Source organism: Cryptomeria japonica, chromosome 5 (genome assembly GCF_030272615.1).
Source record: "Cryptomeria japonica chromosome 5, Sugi_1.0, whole genome shotgun sequence".
Taxonomy (NCBI): domain Eukaryota; kingdom Viridiplantae; phylum Streptophyta; class Pinopsida; order Cupressales; family Cupressaceae; genus Cryptomeria; species Cryptomeria japonica.
In genome coordinates, this window is record NC_081409.1 from 689,679,430 (window position 1) to 689,689,426 (window position 9,997).

Genomic DNA, 9,997 nt, shown 5'->3' on the forward strand with positions numbered 1-9,997 from the left:
GAAAGCTGCCTCTTAATTCCATTGTCCTCACAATATCTAGTGAATTCCTTAGAAGTAAATTCACCTTCTTCATCAGTCTTCAGACACTTTATCTTCTTACCACTTTCCTTTTTAGCTAAGGCCCTGAATTCCTTAAACTTACTAAAGGATTTTGTTTTGTCCTCCAAGAATGTTACCTGCATCATTCTTGAGCATTCATCAGTGAAAATAATAAAATATATATCACCATGAATACTTTTAGTCCTTATTGGTCCATAGAGGTCTGTATGAACCAAATCTAATAAATGTTCTGCTAAGAAAGATTTGCTCTTAAAAGTTGAGGATGTCATCTTCCCTAACTAATATTCCTTACACAGAGCAATCGTTGGTTTGTCCAACCGAGGTAAACCTCTTACTGACTTGGACTTGCTCGGTTTGACAATGTTATCAAAATTCATATGACAAAATCTTCAATTCCAAAGCCAACTATCATCTACTTTAGCAATTAAATAGTTGTTGACTTTAGGATTTAGGTGAAACAAGTTACCTTTTGTCTTCTTGCCAATTGCAATCAGTTCACCTTTTCTCCCATAGATTTTGCACATTCCATTCTTAAATTCCAATGGATAACTTTTTTCATTTAGTTAAGATACACTCAACATATTGTTCTTTAATCCTTCAACCCAGTATATATCATTTGCATTTCTCTTTCCATTAAGAGAAATGGTTCCCTTTCCTTTTACCATGCAGGGTGATTCATTTCCAAATCTCACAACTCCTCCATCAAATTCCTTCAAAGTAAGAAATTTACTTCGGTCACCAATCATGTGGTGTGAACAACCACTATCTATGATCCAATCATTAGGACTATCCATGCAAGAAACTAATGCCTTCTGATCAGATGTCTCCTTCTTAATGGCAACAAAGACAATGTCTTCATTAGCACATCCCTTAGATTCTTCATCTATGATTCCACCATCAACTGCAATGAGGCAATCTCTTTTTCCTTTTCCTTTATACTTCTTGTACTTCTCAAGCTTATGCTCATTGTCATCATTAGGACAGTTAGCTGCAATATGTCCAATCTTGATACATGCAAAACACTTCAAAGGTAATTTACCTATGTACTTACCGGTACCTCTGGGTAACTGCTTAGCCAACAATGCTTCAAGATCGATTAGACTGTCTTCATCATCAACTTCTCTGCTGGATCTAGACTCATAATTGTGACTAACATCTCTGCTTTTCCTTACAGGTGAGTTAGAAAATGAAGCTCTAAATGAAAATTGGGATTTTTGAGTACTGCCATCATAACCATTTAACTCAAATGTAACAAGTTTTCCAATGATGGATTCAATAGTTACCTATGTTTTATCAATAGACTTTAGCTCCTGAATGGCTGCAACTTGGATAGTGTAGACTAGTAGAAGGCTTCTCAATACGTTACTAACCACTGTGGCATCCTTCACTTTACCACCAACACTCTTGATATCACCGACTATCTCCTTGATCCTTTGACCATACTATTGAATATTCTCACCTTCAGCCATTTGCATGTCATCAAATTTACCTCTCAGACTTTGTTCTTTGGCAATATTCACATGCTCATCACCTCTATAGATATCCTCATGTTTCTTCCATACATCATAAGAAGTTTCTAGACCATGGACATCATCATAGTCTGAATTAGACAAAGTACTGATAATCGCCTCCAATGCTTGATTATTTTTTTGTTGCTCTTTCTTTTGACCATCAGACATAGTCCCACTAGGTGCAATATAATGTGTAACAACGTGTTCCCATTATTGACTTCCTAGACTCTTGATATAGATTTTCATCCTATCACTCCATATTCTATAGTTTTTCCTATCAAACTTCAGACCTTTTTTCTTCATCATATTCTTCTAGATCTTTACCTCAAGTTGTTAGGCTTAGACACTAGAGGACCTGAAATGCTTTGATACCAATTGATTATATGATGAATCAATAAGGATTCAAACAACTACTAAGAGGAGGGGGTGAATCAGTAGATAGAAAACTGACTTAACTTTCACCAAACACAGAAACAATCTCTCAAGTAAATCTCTGAGCAAACTGTTTCAAACACTGAACTATAAATTACAATAGCACTGTGAAGTATACTGGTTGATTGTCATAACAAAATAATAGTATAACAAATCTGAAACTCCCAAACCATTTAACCAAAACATCAAAATACTTTACTAATAATAGTAAAAGCTCATTTCAGATTACTACTGGTCATCATAACATAACTAAGTGGATTTAACAGTTAAGAAAATTAACCATATCAAACGTAACCACAAAAACCATTCACCACTTGACACAATGATTTTTGACATGGAAATCCAAATGGGAAAAACCACAGTGGGGATGAATACCCACAAGTATTATAAAATCTTCTGAAGATCACCCTATTAGGAGCCAAGCATGTTAAAGCTTTACAAAATGTCCTATTAGGGACCACCCGGTTAATGGATTGACTATAATGCCCTGTTAGAAGCAATACCCTGTTAGGAGTAACCTCGATAGAGGATTTTAAATCCAAGCTAATGGATCACCTGGCTAGAGGATTTAGAAAGCACTAAGACTATTAAAGCTTACCCGGTTAAGGGATTTGACTATTGTAATTGTTAGAGATCAGTAGGGGTTTGTTGATCTGGTAAATAGCACTACTTTGCTTGATTAGATCCTTTTCATGCTCCTATCTACCTTCACACATACTGCATATACTCCTTTTGGTTCGGCAATCAATCACACTAACACTTTACCAAAATTGCCAAAACTACAACAAAACAACTCATCAACCTTATTTAAGCAAAACAATAGGTGGGTAACACATCACAAACCTAAGATCTCATAGAGATTACAAACAAATTGGTTCAAGTATGACCATTGGATTACATAGAAATCATCAACACATTGTATAATACAACCTCAATCACTCCTTGATCACCACTTCATCGATTCCTATAACTCATCACACGTCTTATTCTTCATGCAATGTACTTCCTCATTCCCAAGATAAAACAGTTATTTCTACGTGCCAAAAACCACTTGTAACTCATCACATACAACATACATACATGGCATAATCATTCTCATTCACCATTTGATCATAAATCAATAGAGCTAATTCACCAAGCTCCATCGGTTAAGGTTTGACACATCAATAGGTAGGGTTACCAGTTGATCTCACTACTTCTTAAGTAATACTAGTTTCCTTCACTTGCTCACCTACCAGTTGCAAAACAACATCATTACCGGTTACAATTGACATCAATGACAACATAATAGTTCATCAATGCAATCTTCATGCAAATGGCAACAAATATGACAAAAATTCGCCCACACAAAGTAGTTGTACTCTTCAACCACATAAACATTTCCCAGGAAGGTTAAGGAAATCATAAACTTGGAAGGGAAACTAGCTTGACAACTAGATTAACAGTTATCTCTTTTACACAACCTAAAACCTATGATTATAAAAAGCAAGGATACATGCACATGAAAGAAACTAAAATTCAAATGTTTTTGGATCGAAACACAATAAATCCCTGTCAAATCTACAAAATGAACATGTACAATTACCAAGGCAAACTCAAGAAACTCTGTAATATCAAAGGAAATTTGAATATATATAACCGAAAATAAACTAAAGTGTTGAGATACAATGTTTTTTTGCAAAATTGTGTATGCAAAAAAGAAAGAACCAGAGGGGAAAAAAGGAGGAGAAGAACATATAGAACCTATGAAGTTCATCTCCTTCAAAAACCCTAAGTTAAAAAGCTGCATGAGAAAAAGCCTTGGGCAAAATTGCCCAAAATAGCCTAAAAAACTCATGCGAAAGTCTACCAAAAATAGCCTCAAATGCTCAAAATAGGACTCCAATTGTAACTACATGAAAAAGAACTCCCACTACCATATATAGAACTGCCAATCTCGCTAAAAATAGCTCCAATGAAAAAGCAAACCCCACTGCTGGAAAAAAAAAAACTCCCTGTCCTGATAATAATAGCTCTGAAAAAGTAGTATATATTTGTTATAAATATGCATGGATCTTGAAGCCAAAAATAGCCACTTCTAATTGCTGCTAAACTGACTCATGTTTGATGCATGAGTGTATAAGGGAAATATAGATTAAATATTAAAGCTAGTCAATAATGACTTAACTTTTAATATTTATTACATATTTGTAACTCATCCATTATGATAAATATGATAAGTGATTTCATTATACTGTCACTTTAATATTTATTTTGTTTTTCAATTGTGCATGTATGGCGTTAGAGAGAACTTAAGTGCCAAAATTAATAATTTTATTATAATAAATAGAAATTCCTAAATAAAGATTAAAATAATCTTTATATTTTCTTTTGTTTCACTTCTATTTATATGAATAAAACAATTAATTATTTATTATTATATTTATTGTATTAATAAATGACATGTGCACCTATTTCTTTTTATTATTTTGCCATTATTAAAAAAGTAAATATAATAATAATACAATATGCAATAAAAAAATATGCACTTAATAAACAAAAGGGTTTTAAGCCCCCTTGGCTAGCATGAGTTAATAGGACTTGAAGTCCTTGTGGGGGAGCATACAGCTCGACCTCCACATTACAATTAACTAGCAACTTTCAAAAAATAAAATAAGCCTATAGAATCCTAAATAGAACTAGGGCATGCAAATTTGTAAAGCCCGAAACCTAAAATATTTGCATCTTCTCATTTCGTATTCTCTGAATTCTTTGAGAAAAATCTCTATTGGTGGCCATGCAAATTAGGGTTTGGCTGTGCTGAAGCTTACACCAGAGTTTTGAACTGCTACTTCTTGGCTTAATAGTTTTTAAAAGCAACATATTTGTATGGTATGTATAGAAATCTCACCTTTTTCACATGCAAACTGTTTTTTTGAGAAAATCTTCTTCATAAAAGCCGTGTTGTTCTGCATATGACTGGGTTTCTAAAGAAATTTTTATCCATGCACTCTCTTTCTCCGCGAATGTACACATTTTTCTATCTACAGTTGCATGTATTTTCCTTCCTCATTATCTGGAGCTTTGGTTGAAACGAGAATTTCTCCGTATTCTGTATTTTAGGAGCGTATTTTTTGAATCATGGATATGCTTAGGGTTTCTGGGTGAAACCCTAAATATATGTATGATTCGAATTTCCTCATGAAGGGCTTGCTCATTTATGAAATGGAACAGAAACTTTGTTTTTCCTGTGCATATATTTGGTGAGATTTTATTGTAAAAGTGTTGATAACTGATGCTGCTCTAGCATGCAGTTAGATTAGTTTAGTTAATAGTTTTTTATTTATTCATGCAAATAAAACATGTACTCCAACATGCATTAATCCTTAGGACTAGCATGTTGTGCATGCACTTATTGTATTCTTAATTTAGGGAGTAGTTTGTTTTTTTTAGTTTGAGAGCCTTAGTAGCTTTCCATGCAATGCTAGGAATATATTTAGAACTGCAGTTATTATTAATTATTTTAGGCTACAAATTCTTTATATATACAGCCTCTATGTAATTTTTTAATTAAGCTTCAATAAAGATATTGGTGTGTGCAATTCCAAAAAAACAAGGCATTTTGTTTTTTATTTTGAATTGTGATTTCTTTTTGCTGTTATTGTTTGCTAATCAGTTGGTTCAGAGAGGATAGATCAGGTTCAAAATTCTACAAAAAGTGTGCTTCTTGATATGCACGTATTTTTCTAGGGTTTACTGCATATATCTCTGTTAGATTAGATGGGAATCATCATTATTTGCTCGTTCTTTCCTGGGCATGCATGCTTCTTTAAATATTTAATAATACAACTGTTGTTTATAGGGTTTTCCATGATATTCCATTTGATCTTTTGCGAAAGAAAGGTGATTGTTTAAGATGGCCGCTAATTAAAGATTTTCTTGTCAGTAATGTTGTTGACTTCTCTTTCTTTTATCATCTATAACTCCTTCTGGGCTGCTCTGGACCGAGATCCTTTAGAGTGTGTTTGATATGACTGCAGCTTTGGAAAAGATGGGACTGCTTGTTCATTGAGATCTCTATGATAAGGGTTCATTGATCATCTATGATAATATAGAAATAATGGAATGATCTACCGTGTATTTCCTCTGTGATGAGAATAAACTGCTCTTTTGTGTTTGATAATTGGTGTATCTTTAAACTCATGTAGCTTCGTATCTTTGGATGTATTCATCATGCTTATTAGTTTATATGTGGAAAGACATTAGTACTCTTGGTGCCTGAAAGCTGCTATACCAGGAACAAGGCTGCCTGCTATATCACTACAATTTTTGAGCTTGTTGGTTACTAAAAGTTATGAGGCTACATGCTATTATACATCTCTAATATGTTATGTGACTTCTCTTGTTGATCTGAGAACTGTTATTTGTATTCTCTTATGGCTTAATGCATATATGATCTTTCTGTGATTGACTCCATTGTATAGTGTTTTCTATATTTGCCTTTGAGAGTGATCAGTTCTTATGCTCAAACCCTGAGAAAATTTGGCTGCTCATTTGTGTTATTTCTTGATATTCTTCTGGGTCCTTTAAATGCTGATCACTGAGTACTATTGTTGAAGATTAATCATACTTATAAAAGACAAGAATGATATCCTTATCTCTGTTATACGACTGTTCATTTATTGCTTTTAATCTCCTTTTAGCCATAACCCAATGCTACTATAGATCTTTCTTTTGCATTTTTATTGGAGAATAATCGTTATGTCACTATTATGACTGATTACTCCTAGATCCACTGTTATTCAAAATCTTCTCTTTTTTCCATTCTTATGATTGCAAGTTGTGATCTCTAGTTGAGGGCTGCTAGTTACTAAGATGCATGACTGCTCTGTTTGACTATGAAGTTATGTATGGTTGTGTTGAGCACTGTCATTTGAGTACCCTAGCTGTGGATTTTCTTTGAATATTTCACCTGAGTATACTATATTAGTGCAGGAGCACCTTGTCACCAGTTATGTCATGATTAATTTCATAAGGTTTTGAGTCTATGATTGTCTTTAAGGTCATTTGGATGTAATTCAAGGCATGATGAATCATTTTGTAAGGCAATGTCACTCATTTGTAACAAGTTGCTCAAGTTGAGTATTTGGGTCCTAAGATGGTCAAGGAGGTCAATTTTGTGTAAAAGAGCCATGGAAGGGTAAAGAAGATGTAAAATTTTGTTTTGAGTCCATATAAATGTATTTGAAGTGCAAAAGCAAAGATTAGGGGTCATATTTATCAAAATGTCAAAATTGTCAATTGTGTCAAAAATGTTGTCAGGCGCAAATTGCATTATAAAGTTGCAAATCAAGGATGTAGTTGGTCTTCGGCAGTTGTAACTACCATATAGATGTGTGGAGGTTATAAAAACCATCATTTGGTCGAATCCAATGGGTGTGTGAGATTGGAGGAAGGAAATGAATAACATTTGAAATTTTTACACACTCCACATTATTTTCTGGGTATTGCAGTCTGATCATTCATATTTTCCTTTATGAAAAATCATTTGTCCCCATGGTAAATGTATTGGATATGATAATAGAATGAGTTAAATTTTTTTCCCTTTGGTTTAATGTAATTTCAATCATTTTGAAGCAAGTTATGTAAGATTTGGTGAAAACTATCAAAAAACCCTCCAAATTGAGGTTTGTGGAGAATTTCACTAAAATATTTTGATTGCACCATTGGAAATTGTTGTAACTTTGGTTTTGATAGACGGTTGAATTACCTTTCAAATGAATTCAGTTTCTATGTGATTGGTTAAGTATTTTATGAGATATTTGATACCCTAGCAGGCTAAATGTTGAATTTTCTGAGTTGTTTATGACAGTAAAAATAGGTCTTAGTATGGGGGACATAAATCTAAACTCCACCATTGGATTGTTCTCAATTTTAGATATAGTTTTAAAAACATAGTTGCGTACAACCTCACTGATGGGTCTATCAGACTGTGGATAACATAATACATTGTTTTGGTTTTGATTAATGTTTAAAGGGTTATAAAATGATATAATGTATTTGATATTGAATTTGTTGGTTGATAGTAATCTTGTTAGATGCCTCGAACATATCAAGGTTGCAGATTGATGATTATTTTGGGTCATTGAGCACCCTAGGATTGGGACTCGCTCTGCATCATATATGTTCATGTTAAATCTGCTCCTTGCTTGGTAATGTGTATGATAGTTAAGAACTATCTATCCACCTTAATGCTTATGTCACTTATATTTTGATTTTAAATTGAGTATTGGTTTCTCAAATACTATTCTTTAAGCTTGGATATCTTTTCATGAATATGTTTGAAAAATAAATTATAAATATAAAAACTCATGCTACTACTGAACACTTCTATCCATTAACTTAAATAGGAGGTACCCTTGTCTTTTATGACAAAATACTTAGACAATTTCATTGTTAAAGATGGAGCATATATACTTGAAACTATTATCATGGGACCCTACTAATTACATTTGTGTTCTAAGATGCTTTCTTGTAGAGAGATTTCAGGTTTGGGACTGTGATTATGGCCTAAACTCATTCTTCAAAGATTGTTTATGTGTTCTTGTAGATGAATTCTCATCCTTAATTGGTTGTGATTGCATTGCATTATAAACTTGGTGCACTATCATTGTTCTTAGTTACGCGTCTACTAGAGTTTGTTGTCATATATTATCCCTTACTTCCTATAGCTGCTCACTATGTGACTGTCATCATTTTCTGTCTTTCTGTCTTAAGCATTAATTAGGTATTTGTTCTTCTGATGCATCCTTCATTTGTGAGCTGGTATGTGGTTCTTTGATGGGAGTCTGCTTGACTGATAATAATGTCCTTTGGGTGGTTATCACTAAGTGTCTTTATGATCTCTTTTTTTGTCTGTAATATTGTTTCTTTCATTGCTAATGTAATCTTGCGAGTTATGGACTGTGTTGTTTCTTTCATTGCTAATGTAATCTTGCGAGTTATGGACTGTGACTAGTGTGTTTAGGTGACTATCCAAAACATGGTATTGTTTGATTGACTCTCATGTAGCATAACTTTTTATGATTTCTAGTTTCTTTGAATTAGTTGAACAATGTATTTGCTTTTGAATGATTTATTATACACACAAGAATGATCATTTTGTATGTGTTGTGTATAATTCTCCTTCAAGTTGTCTTCTATGTTGTCTTAACTTAGTAAGCTAGAAGGTATTTGTGCAGATCAAAAAAGGTGAGGTTTTTGGCTTTTACATGATTGGCTATCACAACAGGAGTATTTGGATTCAAAGATAACCTTCCTTGGTGTTCTACTTTATGAAAATGATAGCTTTTATTGTTTTGTGATAGTTACTTGTGCTAAAGACCAAAAACTCTCCGTCCTCATTGATTCAGACAGTCTTTCCTTTTCCTTTTCCATTCATATGATGGCTCTAGTTAACTATTTTTATTGAATACAATCATGCTCATTGTTGTATATATTGCCACTGGATGGTAGTTTTATATTGTCATTGAGTGACAATATATGAGACCATGGATATGATTGTATTCAATATGTGGCAGCTGATTAGTCATTATGTGAGTAATGACATGTATGATGATCTCATGGCATCTTTTCTGCATTGATCTGCTATGTTCTGAATCTGATATAGTAGTGTATGCATAGTAGGAGTAGCTTTATGTATGTAGGAGTGAAAGGAATAACCTGAAGCTCTAACCGAATCATTTTTCTCTCTATTTTAGGTCAGCTCATGGAGCAGATAGTGGGATGCTTGGATCAATGAAGCTGACTAGAAGACCTTTCTGCAGAACTCATCAACCTATTCAGGCAATGATGGGTTCTTTCTTTCCTTTCTTCATACATTCTTCTGTTCCTTTTGTGTTTATATTTTTGTCATCAATGTTGATCTTTTCTCAACTATTCCCATGACTTGTGTGAGATCTTGCAAACAGTTTGATCTTTATAAATAAAATGTATTACATGTAGATGTTTTATTA

General features: G+C 33.4%; 1 long non-coding RNA gene across 1 annotated transcript in view; it reads left to right on the forward strand.

Annotated features, from left to right (window-relative positions):
- Window positions 1-4,611: 4,611 nt before the first annotated feature.
- LOC131067309 (uncharacterized) overlaps window positions 4,612-9,997 on the forward strand; it is a 5,391-nt gene continuing 5 nt past the window's right edge. The window contains exons 1-2 of the long non-coding RNA XR_009111795.2: window positions 4,612-4,874; window positions 9,743-9,997. The exon at window positions 9,743-9,997 is cut by the window's right edge and continues 5 nt beyond it. This is a non-coding gene — a long non-coding RNA (uncharacterized LOC131067309). The remainder of the gene's footprint in view (window positions 4,875-9,742) is intronic.